We start from the raw sequence: 15594 nt of genomic DNA, 5'->3' as shown, positions 1-15594 counted from the left end.
TATCCTAAAATCTGCTGATTTCACCAGGAAGGAAACTTAGCTACATTTTTAAAAGTTCACATATTCAAAATTGAATGTAAAAATTAAATTTTGTGAGTTTGTTAGAATTGAAGTTGAAACAGAAAAGTATAATGGCAAATTAAGTTCAAATGAGTTAGTCAACTAATACATTAATTCCTTTGTTCATGTAGTTAAGAAATATTTTTTGAGCCACCTTCATGTATAGGGTTACAGAGACCTCCTTATCTTATCTGTTGCAATATTTTGTAAGACAATGTCTGAGCCCTGGTGATATATAATTCATTATTATAGCTGGCTTTTTCTGTCTTATGTCAATATACAACCAATGCCACCATTTAAATTGAGAAATAGGGTCATAAGTGAGGCTTAACATTTTCTCTGGTATTGTGAGACTTTCCTTATGTTGTTCAGTTTAACATATTTGTAGTGTGTCATTGAACTAAAAAAGCCATACACACATTTTCTCAATAAATATTAACATAGTCTACCATGATGTCTAGGAGATCAGAGCAATTTTTACATGTTACTCAGGCCAACTACTTTAAAATTGTTTAATATCTAAGTCTCCCTCCCCACAAAGTTGATATCACGTTAAATACCATTATTTATACATTGATTCTGGGGACTAAAGCCAGGTTCATTTATTTCTGATCATCTTCCAATTCATGCAACGTCATTCATCTATTACCTACATTACCCTGGATTCTTCACTAAATGGTACAAGAGTTCCCTGGGGGTTTCTCATCAGTTTCATACCTTTGAGTCTACAAATAAGTATAATAATGACTATAAAATCATACTAATTGCAGCATAACTCTAAAACATATTAAATGGAAGGGAGAAATGACACCAATATCAACAGTGGTAAAATTAACATTAACCAAATTTATCATTGTTGTTTGTTTTCAGACTAACACTACATTGAATACTTTATTATAGCATTATATTCAATCTTCATCATAATCTCTGTATTATGCAGGCATCATTATTATCACTACTTTAAAGTTAAGAAAATTGGGGATTGGAGATTTTGAGTAACTTCCCCATGGTTACACATCTAGTGTCAAAGATAAAATTTGAATCTATCTGATTACATCTAACTCTGAAGCAATAATTTTACATTGTATGTTGTATTGACTTCTCTATCCAGTGAGTCTGTTTGTTAAACTCTTCAATTTCCATAAAAGGATGTCAGCACTCCCAAATGTGTATGATCAAAGATAAAAATGTACTGTAATTCAAAGATAAAAATTCACTAGAACATCAAACTGAGATAGGGATATAAAGTTCAGCTATTACTAACCCTTTTTAAGAAAAGACAAAATAAAAGACTTTATTTTTATTTATTTATTTGTTATTTGGAGACAGAGTTTCGCTTGTCACCTAGGCTGGAGTGCAATGGTGCGATCTCTGCTCACTGCAACCCCTGGTTCCCAGGTTCAAGCGATTCTCCTGCCTCAGCCTCCAGAGTAGCTGGGATTACAGGCATGTGCCACCACACCTGGCTAATTTTTGTATTATTAGTAGATATGGGGTTTCACTATGTTGGCCAGCCTGGTCTCGAACTCCTGACCTCAGGTGATCCACCCACCTTGGCCTCCCTAAGTGCTGGGATTACAGGTGTGAGTCACCACATCTGGACAAAAGACTATTTTTTTGGAGGATCATTTGAAAAGCATGCAGTCTACTCATTGTTTTATCTTTTCTACCATTTAACTATGTATTAAGCAAGAGTAGCCGAAATTTAAGACTGCAATAAAACAGAGGTTTTGCACCTAAACACTTTGGAGAAAATCTATCATTAATTAAAATCATACATAAAGAGAGACAGTTGAGTTGACTTTTATGTTTAGTTTTGGTTTTGATTATGCTATAAATATGCCTAATTTGAAGCTAGGGTATAGTATGCATGTGAAAATTTACAAGAGGTCTTTGAGTTATGTATTTTGAAATTAGAGTAAGAAGCTCAGAGTTGAGGTTTTGTTGGGATTTGATAGGATTTGTATGGATGTGACAATTAAAGCTATCAAGGTAGAGCTTTCAGGGAAAACTAGAGAACACAAAGCTAATTAACATATAATATATCCAAAACTCCTTTGCCTGAGATTGGAAAGGAAGTAGAGAAATGTAAGACTCCTTCCTGCTGCAGTTTCTGTTGACAAGCAATAGCATGAAATATGAGTGTTTAGAAACAGCTTAGTCATCAGATTTGGTTTTCTCATGGCTAGGCCACAGGTGGGAATGGATGCGAATGGTATTTTTAGTGGTGAAAAGTTGCAAGGGCAGAAGCCACATCCTGACCTCTGAGTCATATCATTGAGGAAGTGCTCTGGATGCAATAGTAAGGTAATGTCCTTCCTGACTTGCACTCCTCCAACCCCTCAGATACTTTTGTAAGAAACTAATTCCCAGTATTCAATCCCATTCTTCTTGAATTATGTAGAGTGATTTCTGTTTATGCACTGGACTTTTACTGACACGGTGGTCACCAGGACCACGTTTTAAAAATGCGAATTTAAGAAAATAAAAGTTAACAAATTTCCACTGATTCTAAAAATTATGAGTTACCTAAGTGTTATTGATAATATAGCTTTGGTAGAATGGTGAGAATGCATATAATAATGATGGTGATAATGAGCATCTACTGCAGAAAATCACTCTTTTATCATTTATTTTATTTTACTTTTTTGAGACAGGATCTCACTCCATCTGAGTACAGTGGCGCTATAATGGCCCAATGCAGCCTCAACCTCCCAGGCTCAAGGGATCCTCCTGCCTCATCCTCCCAAGTAGCCAGGATTGCAGGCATGTACCACCATGCCTAGCTAATTTTGGATTTTTGGTAGAGCTGGGGTCTCACTATGTTGCCCAGGCTGGTTTTGAACTCCTGGACACAAGTGATCCTCCTACTTTGGCATCCCAAAGTGCTGGAAGTGCACTATATATGCATTATATTCCTGTTTCACAGGTGGAAAAACTGAACATCAATGATTCAGTGCCTGATCTCACACAAGTATGAAGAGCTGAGGCTGTAATGGAAAATCCAGCAATCTGGCACCAGAATTTGTGTTTTTAATCACTATGCTATCCTGCCTCCGAATTCCTTTACACAGCATGTAAAAGAATAAAATAAATCATGAGAAAGCAAAGATGAGAATAAACACAAGAGTTTGTATAATGACAGTAAAAGAAATAGAAACATAAGCCATAGTGAGAGGAGATGTAGAATAGTAACTTTTTAAAAATTTAATTGTTACTGGCCCGGCATGGTGGCTCACGCCTGTAATCCCAAGACTTTGGGAGGCGGGAGCGGGCGGATCATGAGGTCAAGAGATCGAGACCATCCTGGCCAACACGGGGGAACACCGTCTCTACTAAAAATACAAAAATTAGCTGGGTGTGGTGGCACACGCTTATAATCCCAGCTACTCAGGAGGCTGAGTCAGGAGAATCGCTTGAACCCAGGAGGCGGAGGTTGCAGTGAGCCAAGATTGCGCCATTATACTCCAGCCTGGTGACAGAGTGAGACTCTGTCTCAAAAAAAAAAAAAATTGTTATTGTCATTTATTCAGCATATTTGAAGGTATTGTGTGACAAGGCAGTACAATGGGAAGGATTGAAGCAAGAGAAGAGAGAAGAATACTGGATCCATAACTAAAAGGGAGCAGCCTGTGGGAACCAGGGCTTATTGTTATGGAAAAGAAATGGTAACACCTCTCAGAGTGGATAAAAACATGAATAATATGAGTGATTAATGGGAAGATAAACATATATCAAACACTGAGGACAAAAGACAAATAATTCATACTTAATGGACTCAAGTAAGAGGCTGCTGAAACTTACCTTATTTACTCTCGTGAAAATCCAAAATATCCCAGTCACTTTCTTGCCTCAGTAGGCAGAGTATAGGAAATAACAGTGATCCTTTGTTGAATGATTGTGGATATATTACAGTGACTTGTGGGAGGAAGGGTCACAGTTAAGAACTTAAATTTCTTCATACAGTTCTGCAGCCACTGAATTTAAAGCCCTAGGAAATTGAATTAAAGGCGTGCAGCAATCAGGGTAGCCCAGGAGGTTTACTTTCAAGTACATTTGCCTGCTTTTTGTATTGCCATTCTTCTTTGGTGGGTAAATGGATAACAGGAGAAACCACTTTCTCCCAGACATTTGCTTAATAGAAGTTTCCAATTCAACTTTTGTTGATAAAGGTTTTAGGAGAAGTAAAATTGCAGACAACTGAAATGCTTTGCCAAGATCACCCAGTCAGACTGTGATCAGATATTCATATAGAATATCCCTATTTATTTTCAGATGCCTAAGCAAGAGAGTACTGGTAGAAAGGCAAAAAGTAATAATTTTCTAAATTTCTTCATTGTGTGGTCAGTGTATGTACATATTTTTTTATTCATGACGTTGAATACCTGCTATGTGCTAGGTCTGCTCTAGGCAGTTGGAATGCAGTGGGGATTCTAAGCTTGTCTTGAAAAATTACCAACACTGATGGGGTGATGATGTCAGTAGTTACACTTAAAGGCAATGATTGTGTAATGCCAGACATCAATAATTTAAGCATTAGATTCAGCCAACACAGTTTTATACGACTTATACATTTACCTCCTCATTTCAATTTAAATATCCCAGTCAGAAATTTGAAGCTGACCTAACATTGTCTGGCAGGTAGGACTGCCTTTAAATTCATATTTCATGAGAGTACCAATAGCTGATTCAAATTATTTGCAGTGTCCTTTTGGGACAAGTCATACCAGAGCAGAAAGAAGAGTTTGAAGGTCAATAGAACCCAGAGCACCAACTTAAGATAACAAATCAAAGCAAACCCATGATGGTTTAAGAGAAAAATGTGCATAAGAAAAAAGAAAAGACCAATAATACTCACAGGTATTGCATAGCAATATTTTATGCTGCACATGGGCTGGTATGCAGTCTTAACACAGATTCATATAGGGTGGCAAATTAATGACTGCTTAAATTTATTGATCTCTTCTCTTCCCTACCCAGAACATTTTCAAAGAATGTGTCATTTATATTTCCATCAGCAGGTAATTTTTATAGAGCAGCATTTGCTGAGTGCAGTCTGAAAATCACCAGCACTGGAAACATGTAGGTGTTTAAAAACAAACAAACAAAAAACCTGCATTTTTTTTTTTTTTTTTTTTTTGAGATGGAGTCTTGCTCTGTCGCCCAGGCTGGAGTGCAGTGGCGCCATCTCGGCTCACTGCAATCTCCACCTCCTGGGATCAAGCAATTCTCCTGCCTCAGCCTCCCGAGTAGCTGGGATTACAGGCTCCTGCCACCATGCCCAGCTAATTTTTGTATTTTTTTAGTAGAGACGGGGTATCCATGTTGGTCAGGCTGGTCTTGAACTCCTGACCTCGTGATCTGCCCACTTCGGCCTCCCAAAATGCTGGGATTACAGGCGTGAGCTACCGCGCCTGGCCTGAGAAACTGCATTTTAACCAGAAAATTTGAAGAATCATTGGAATTAACTTAGACATACAAAATATATGGTCATCAAGAAAGGTTTTATAAAACCTTATGCAAATTTTGTGTTTGTGAATATTTCTAATTTTTAGAAAAAAAGTTATACATTCCCTCTTTTTTAAGTTGTATCTTTTTTAAAGTTAATAACATTTTTAATGGACAAATCATAATTGTATACATTTATGGGGTACAATGTGATGTCTTAATATACGTACACATTGTGGAATGATTAAATCAAGCTAGTTAACATATCTGTCACCTAGCTTACCTATCATATTTTATGATGAGACATTTGGAATTTATTCTCTTATTTTAAAACATATAATACATTCACTGTAGTCATCCTGCTGTGTAATTGATCTTACAACTTCTCTGTTCTATTTGAAACTTTGTACCCTTTGAGCAACATTTCCCGTTTCTTCTCTCCCTACATCCTCTGGTAACCATCATTCTACTCTCTGCTTCTATGCATTTAACTTTTTTAGATTTTACACGGTATTGAAATCATATGATATTTGTCTTTCTTTGCCTGGCTTATTTCACTTAGCATATTTCACTTAACATGAATCTCAAGGTTCATCCATGTTGTTGCAAATAACAGGCTTTCTTCTCATTTTAAGGCTGAATAGTATTCCATTATGTATATACTACATTTTCTTTATCCATTCGTTGACTGACATATAGGTTACTTCCTTATCTTAGCTAGTGTGCATAATGCTACAATGAACATAGGAGCCCAGGTGTTCTTTTGACATATTGATTTTAATTCCTTTGGATACGTATAACAGAAGTAAGACTGCTGGATCGTATGATAGTTGTAGTCTTAGTTTTTGGAGGAAATTCTATAATGTTTTTTTCCATAAGAGCTGTACTCATTTACATTCCTACCAACAATGTACATGAGTTCCTTTTTCTCTGCATCCTCTCTAACACTTGTTATTTTTCATCTTTTTGATCAAAGCTATTCTAACAGGTGTGAGGTGATAGCTCATTGTGGTTTTAATTTGCATTTTCCTTATGATTAAACTTGCTAAGTATTTTTTAGTGTACCTGTTGGTAATGTGCATGTCTTCTTTTGAGAAATATCTATTCAGGTTTCTTCTAACTGTTCTGTGGCACCAAAAGATTAATAAATTGAAAACAAATCTAAGCCTTTGACCTTAAGTTCACAGTTTCGCTAACAATCTACTTCTGTTATTTCTTGTTCACTTTAATTCAGTCTCAAAATAATCTGATTTAATCTAAGGAGTCAAGAAGGGTTTTTTTTTTTTAAGTGATTGTAGACCTAAAGAAGTGGTCAGTCTTAAGATTTAAAAAAACAATTCAGGCCGGACACAGTGGCTCACGCCTGTAATCCCAGCACTTTGGGAGGCCAAGGTGGGTGGATCACCTGAGGTCAGGAGTTGAAGATCAGCTTGGCCAATGTGACGAAACCCCATCTGTACTAAAAATATAAAAATTAGCTGGTTGTGGTGGCACACACCTGTAACCCCAGCTACTCCATAGGCTGAGGCAGGAGAATCACTTGAACTCAGGAGGTGGAGGTTGCAGTGAGCCAAGATTGTGCCACTGCCCTCCAGCCTGGGGACAGAGTGAGAATCCATCTCAAAACAACAACAATAAAAACAATTCAGGGTCACCTGAGGTAACTAGGAGAAGGTCTCCCCAAGTAGAGGAAGTATTATGTTCTTTATGTGGAAAGAAACACAACTCATCTCTTTTGAAAAAATAGCGGGGCGTGGTGGCTCATGCCTGTAATCCCAGCACTTTGGGAGGCCAAGACGGGCAGATCACGAGGTCAGGAGTTCAAGACCAGTCTGGCCAACATAGTGAAACCCCATCTCTACTAAAAATACAAAAAATTAGCCAGGTGTGGTGGTGTGCACCTGTAATCACAGCTACTGAGGAAGCTGAGGCAGGAGAATTGCGTGAACCCAGAAGGTGGAGGTTGCAGTGAGCCGAGATCGCGCCATTGCACTTAGGCTTGTGTGACAGTGCAAGACTGTCTCAAAAAAAAAAAAAAAAAAAAAAAAAGAAAAGAAAAGAAAAAAGAAAAGACCAGAGAAGCTGAAACGCCTTGAAAAATAAAAGACCAGAGAAGCTGAAACACCTCAAGGCAGGGGTTCAGAGGCATCAGGCGACTCTGGAAATGGAGGCCATACCAGATAATTTGTCACTTCTGAAGAATGTTAAGGTTTCCTCTGAGAAGCCACTTAAGTATTTTTGGCAGAGCTATATATGTAAGTGTAAAGGCATTGTGATGAGGAGAGCTTTTAGGGTTGAATGTGTCTAATTTTCATTTAAATAAAAACCCCAAACTGTTGCCACACTATTTAACATTTTAGAGGAAGGCAAGTGTGAATATATGAGGAACAATCAGAAGGTGATTTCGGTGTTCCATGCAAGATATGATTGTAACTTGAATTAGGAAATTTATGAATGGGTGATGAATAAGAGTAAGAAATAGAAGGACACTAGAAATCTTTAGGTGCTGTAGGATCACACACAGAGACTGAGAGAGAAACGTGCGAATTTTTCTTTTATCTAGTTGTGTGGGCTACTAGTACTGTATTACTACTGTATTACTACTTGTTCCCATCATCTGTCAAATGGATGTAATAATTCTACCTCATAGTATTGTAATAATGACACAGTGCCTAACATTTTGGTAGTCTTTACAGAAATTCTGGTTTTAAGAAATGCAACTTTCCCACATAATTATAGCAGAGGTGTCCTTCCATGAAGTTCAAACATAACCAGCTGGGAGAGTCCAGGCATTTATTTGCTTTTACTTCAAAAAAGATTGGCAGTAGAATGCTGAGCACTGGAGCCTACGAAGCAGAGAAAGGAAGAATGAGTTTGGAAAATGCTGTTTTTAAAAGGAACGGCTTTTTGCAAAGGCAGAGGCTTTGAGTGACTCATTTTATAATTGTTCACACATTACATCACTGTTGGGTGCTGTGTGCATGCTGGGCTTTAGTGATGTTAGTTAAAGATGGCTTCTGAGAATAGATGAGCATTTATCCCCGATGAATGACACTTAGCCTAATTTACAGAAATAATCAAGTGAGAGCATGGATTTCATTTCCAGAGTCAAAGAAAGAAGTTTACCTGGCTAAGGCATGACACCGCTTCCCTTTCAGATTCCGGTGCAGTCCTCTGACCATATTGGGAAGGATATGTAAAATAATACGAGTTTCAGGGAATAAGAATGGGGGTGAGAGGAATCACTGAGGACGCCCAAGGACAAAGCAGCTGGAACAAGGTAATCACAAGTTACCAAACAAACACCACCTTGAAACCTTTGTCTACCTGACTGCAAAGCTTTCTTTTTGTAATCGTTGACTTCACAAATGCCTAAGCATTTATATACTGTGCCCTTAGTCATTTTTAGTTCTTATAAGAATACGATTCACTTCAACAAGATCTCCTAAAATCTATGTTTTCTAAAAACCCTCACTTATAATTTTCCTCTCCCAATTCATTTGCTTTAATTTCAGAGCTTAAAACACATGTGTTTTCCAGGTGGCTTACATATTTCCTTAATTTGGAAACTTTAAACTATTTTTCCTTCTACTTGAAGAGTCAACGAGTTGTACTCTATTTCTCATTATTAAAATTCCCTGAAATATCATATCTCATCCTTTATTCTCAAAGATGATTGTGCCTGTGGGCAATCAGTAAGAAAAACATGTGTCCTATAACTGTTTTTCCAAAAATAAGGTGAAGCAATTCTATAGAGCTCTGTACACTTTCTTACCTAGAGATTTGCACTCAGTAGAACTTTCTAGGCAAGGTAAGGAGACTGTCCTATTTTTAAAAGGTAATTAGTTTTTTTGAAGAATCATTATAAAATTTAACCTAGTCATAACTTGAAGATTCCAAGAGAAAATTAATCCATTTATTCAACAGTGATTTATACAATGACTTCTATATCATAGCTCTATTCAAAGCATTGATTATAAAATTAATTATACAACCAGTTCTCAAAAAAATGTGAGACAGTAGAAGAGATAATCATCAAAACATATGTTACTATGTGGTGAGAGTAATGATAGTGGGATATACAAGTTATTCATAGATATTAAGAATAGAAGAATATAGAACTGAGAATTAAGAGTTATTAAGATTTCACCAAGATTAAAAATGCATGAATTGAGTTATAAAGCATGAAAAATAAATAGCTCAGAAGAAGAGTCTCTTCCAAACAGAGATGAATAAGTACCTATGTCAACAAGCACTGGCAATGGTGTGGAGGTGGGAGTGGACGCAGAGTGAGTGAGGAACAGTTGCATGCTTCAAGAGTGAGCTATAAACCTGGAAAGGTAGGCAGCGGCTGTATATTGGAGAACCCCACAAGCTACCTTAAGCGGCTTAACTTGTTTATGGCAGGTGATGGGAAGTCATCATGAGGTTCTGAGGAAAAATGACACGTTTTGATTTGCATTTTAATTTAAATGCAGTTTATTGTGGATGATATAGTTTGGATGTTTGTCCCCTCAAAATTGCATGTTGAAATGTGATCCCCAGTGTTGGAGATAGGGCCTAATGGGAGATGTTTCGGTCATGGGGGTGGATCCTTCATGAATGGCTTGGTGCCCTCCCCATGGTAATGGGTGAACTCTCACTCTATTAGTTCATGCGAGAACCAATTGTTAAGAAGAGCCTGGCACCTCCTCCACTCTCTCTTGCTCCCTCTCTCACCATGTGACATGCCTGCTCCCCCTTTACCTTCTGCCATGAGTAAAAGCTTCCTGAGGCCTCACCAGAAGCTGAGCAGATGCTGGTACCACGCTTGTGCAACCTGCGGAACTGTCAGCCAACTAAACCTCTTTTCTTATAAATTACCTAGTCTCAGATTTTTTTTATAGCAAAGCAAAACAGATTAGCACAGTGGGGCACCAAATTAAAGGTAAGGTGGTTGAAGGCAATCTATAAAAGAATTGATGGTAACATTTAATCTTTAATATTGTTTGGTACACATACTTATAACACAAGCTTAGTATAGTGGTTCATCTCTATTTGAGATTCAATTTAAGAAAATATATTACAATGGAAGAAAACAACAACAATTGAATTTGGGTAATCACTTAATAGCTAACCTTCTAATTTCTTATACATAATTTGAGGATGATACCTGCCTTAATTTATTTATGAAGGTTTAAGAAACCAATGTATAGACACCTCCTGTTCAGTGGTCACTGGACTGAATAATCAAAAGACATAGCAGAGTCAAGAGGGTAAGTGTTCTCAGAATGTAAATGTTGGATATGATAAGCTAAAGTCAGTGTGGCTACAGGAGAAAATGAGAACAACACTTAGAAAGAGGAAGTTTATTACATTCATAGACCCCAGAATGGGAGTCATACATGCCATGCAGGGCTACCGGGAAAGTGCCAGGTTTTGGTCGGAGAGCTGTTAAAAGAAAAACTTCAGCTGAATTAAATTTAAAGGAGTTTAATGGAGCAATGAATGATTCGTGAATTGGGCGGCCCTCAGAATCACAGCAGAGTCACAGAGACGCCAGTGCAGCCATGTGGTGGAAGAAAGTTTATAGACACAAACAGGGAGATGACAAGCAGAAATTGGAAGTGAGGTGCAGAATAACTGGATGGGTTACAGCTCGGCGTACGCCTTATTTGAACACAGTCTGAACACTCAGCAGTGTATGAAGGGTTGAAGTATGGCCACAGGGACTGGCCAAGACTTAGCTATTGTTACAGGTGCATACTCCTAAGTTAGGTTTGCAATCTTGTCTATCTATTAAGCTAGGCTGCAGTTCGTCCACAAAAACTCAAATATAGAAGTAAGAAGTCATTCTCAGGCCATATTTAGTTTGCTTTAACAAAGCAGAAGACAAGAGCCAGGGGAAAGTCTGTGCCAGAGCCTTTATTGAGTTTTCTGCAGGAAAAGCAAGGTAGGGCAGAGTAAACAGCTTAGGGCTGGCTAGTTTGAATAATTCCAGCATGGTTTGGGCTATAGGGGTAGTCTAGTTGCCTGGTACCTGACCCTGAGATGATTTAAGGCAAAGGAAATATTGCCTTGGTGCATGAGAGTCAGATAAAGAGGCAACTGGGGCTATAGGCTAGGGATTGACAGGTTTGTATATGAGAGATGTACCCTTAGCCAAGTCCTTTCTTATCTCTAAGAAAGGACTATCTCTGACAGCAGCAGTCTATCTCTGGTCAGTAAGCTTTGTAAAATGTCAAGACCTCATAACATACAGAAAGCAAAAACAATAAGTCTCAGGATCACACCATGTTAAGGAGTGCAGCCCATCTGTTAGAATTATACGTATTGGAATTTCACACAAAATTTTACATAGTGGACTTCCATGTATAATTTGTGTTGAATGAAGGTTCATCTATTGAAGCAAAGAAGAAAAAAAGAAAGGGAGGAAGGGAAAAACAAATAAAAAGAGGGAGGGTTGGAGAGAGCAAGGAAGGAAGGAAGGAAGGAAGGGAGGGAGGGAGGGGAACAGAAGAACAAGAGCAAAATGAGCCAAAATTCTAAAATCTCTTCATTAGATGGTTCCTTCAATAGTTTAATTACATAAAATTGTATTTTTACATTTAGATTAGTTGTTCTCATTACTCCCACCAGGGGACATTTGATACTCTGGGGGCATTTTTGATTATCACAACTTGGGGGCTACTACTAACATTTGGTGGCCAGGGATGTTGGTAAACATCCTATCATACACAGGACAACCTCTTACAAAGAATGATCTGGCCCCAAATGGGAGTAGTGCCAAGGTTGGAAAACCTTGGTTTACATTAATATTATTTTAGATTAGAGTGGGATGGCATTTTGTAAAACAGTTATTCGTCTTTACCTGCTGCAACTGAAGAAATTAAGGCCAAAATAATGAATTATAAAAGCATTCATATATATTAGAATGTTTTGCTTCTAAAATTACATTTAGTCAGAACAAAAATTTATTTCTTAGTTTACATCATTTTTCATAATTTGTTGAAGTCCTAGTGCCATTTGATTTTCAATTTTCTAATCAGATTGGTCACATGTTGTTTAGCTGCTTTTCTTGCTCTTATTTGAAAGGAGTAGGATTTTTAAAAAATGTTGGGGAGAAAAACCCAAAGTCGGCTTTCTCCATAAAACTATAGGCTTCTGAGGACCCAGTTCACCAACAGGGCAACTAACAGCTTCCCCCATCATACGTGAAATTTATGGTTGTAAAGAGAGAAATGAGTTAAGAGTAAGATTTAAGAGGTGGACAGTTTTATTGCTCACTATAGATTGAAACAACAGGAAGGCAAGATTACTACGGGGCAACATTCCTTTTGATTCTGTTATCATGGAAAACAATATTTTAAGCGTAAAAAATAAAAGGGAATGTTGTAATCTTAAAACAAATTTTGGTCATCATTCCACAAATACAGCCACTTTGGGCATGTTCTGAGTCAGATGTAAAGGATAAAAAGTGGCCTGATGAAAACAAAGATTTCACATTTGGGTAGCCTGCAGTAATAATGGATACAGATAAGGAATATGATATTCTGAATAAATTATGTGTTAAAAATAGTGCTTGGGTGGCTTGGCTGTGTAAATGTAATAATGACAATGTATTAATTTATATTCACAGAAATGTGATGAAAATATGGTTAAATGCATTTTGTAAATTCACCCAAAGAAGTCTCACATTACACTTCTTTTTACCAAGTAATGTAAAAAGTTTGAGGTTGGTTTTCCACCTCTTCCTCTTTAATTTTCGACTTTCAATCTTTTGCTCAAATTCTACACCCATCCTAGCAAATACAAAGCACTCAGGGAAAAATCAGTTAGTTGAATTGAATTGACTTGCACCACACTTTCTTCTTCTGGCTATTTGTAACTTTCTTAAATAATCCATAGGCTTTTCACTTTTTTCTACTCCCGTAGGTTAAATTACCATCTATCTGCCATTGATTCTTAAAATTGCATTTCTTTCTAGTATAAATCACTATTTATAACATCTTTCTGTGAACTCAACACCTCCTCCATTATTTCATCTATGCAAATGACTTCCAAACTCTCAGTAATTTGTAAAGGAAACCTTGACTATCCTTGGTTTCCTGAAAGTTAAGTTTAAACTGTCCATATAAAGAGAGATGAAAGTTCTATAACACAATACGGTGACTATAGTTAACAATAATTTATTGTATATTTCAAAATAGCTAGAAGAAAAGATTTGAAATGTCCCCAACCCAAAGAAATGATAACTGTTTGCAGTGACGGATATCCTAATTACCCAAATTTAATCATTATACATTGTATGCATGCATCAAAACATCACTTGCACTCCATAAATAGGTACAATTATTATATATTAGTAAAAGAGAGAGAGAAAGGAAAAGAGGGATGGAAGGATGATTTTAGGGTCTTTAGAATGTGGGTCCATCCAGTCTATATATGTGTCAATATGCTCAAAATTTGCCAAAAGAACAAATAAGATACAGATAGTACAGTGTTCAGGACATTTATCAGCAATGATCTTGGCAGGAGCTGCTTTGCTTTAATCGTGTGTTGAGGAAAACAATCAGACATCACAAGCGGGAACAAGAATGGAAGAACAGAGGTAATTCAATTTCTATAGTGTTTTTTATTTTACTACCTTGCAAAGAACCTGGTATATAATAGACACTTATTAAAGATTTTTTGAATAAATGACTAAGCTGGAACTCTGTAGTTCCAGTCTCTTTAAAAGATTAGTAAATGTTTATCCGAAAAGGTCCAAACAGTAGATATTTTAGGCTTTGAGGATCGTATTATCTCTATCATGTAGGGCAAAGACAGCCATAAAACACAGGTTTCATACAGTCATTCATAACAGAATTTCCATAAACTCCTACTTCTGTATCTGTTTAGTTTATAATATCAATGTCTGCATAATCTGCTTTCTCCCACTTAAGAGTGGATAAGCCATTCATACCCCTAGTTAAGCTTTGCCTCTTCCTCTCTGAGCGATTACTTTTTACATACGCAAGAATGCTGCCCTATCAACTGCCCCCCACCTTGTATCTCAATTTTATCTCTTGAATTAATCCTATCAGCATACACACACTGTTATTTCTCACATTTTATTACAAGGGAACTTCTCTTGATTTCACTTCCATCCTCCTGATGTCATCTCAATTCTTCTGCTCTCTTTAAAGCCAAGTTCTTTTAAAGAATCATCCATATTGACAGTCTCCAGCTCCTCATTTCCTATTCTCTCCTAAATCCACCACTACAAACAGAATTTTGCCTTTCTTACTGCATCACAAAAAAATTACCCTTGTCAGTGTCACCAATGACTTCGATATTGCTGATGTAATTCTCACTCCTCACATGTTTATCTATCAAAATCATTTAACACTCCACCCTGAAACACTCCTTCCTTGGTGTCCAGGACATCACACTGTCCTTGTTTTTTTTTTTCTTTCCTACAGTGTTAGCTCTTAATTCTCAGTCTCTTCTCCTTTTCCTTTTTCATGCCTTAAAAGATGAGGTGAGACTTTAACAACTAAGTGCTCTGAAGCATTTCCTTACACTTCTTAACTTGTCTTTCTTCATATACTTCCTTAATGATCTCATCAAATTTCACGTCTTTAGATAATATATATTTACTGAAAGCTTCCAAATGCATGTTTATAATGAGAACCTCTCTGTTATTCTTGAGACTTATATATTCAATATATAGACAATATCTCCACTCTTTTGTCTAATAGAATCTCATACTAAACTGAACTCCTGATTCCTTCTCATACCCATGTCACACCAAAAAAAAAAAAATCCTTACTGTGTTCATCAAATTTATAACAAGTCCATCCTTTCACAAAACTTGGAGTCACATCATCTTTGACTTTTATCTTTGTCCAATATCTCATATCCAATCTATCCTTATTATTGCTTAAGTTTACATTCAAAAGAAATGCATAATGCAATCACTTTTTGTTACTTACGATGCTTCCACTTTGGCCACATCATCATTCTGTTTCACCTAGATTACTACAAATACTGCCCATGTAGATCACCTTCTTCTGTCCTTTCCCTATTCTGCCACAGTCTAATTTCAACAGAGGAGCTAAATTG

This window comes from Gorilla gorilla, chromosome 7, assembly GCF_029281585.2.
Source record: "Gorilla gorilla gorilla isolate KB3781 chromosome 7, NHGRI_mGorGor1-v2.1_pri, whole genome shotgun sequence".
Lineage (NCBI taxonomy): Eukaryota > Metazoa > Chordata > Mammalia > Primates > Hominidae > Gorilla > Gorilla gorilla.
The sequence above is the reverse complement of the archived record's forward strand: the minus strand, read 5'-3'. Positions refer to the sequence as shown.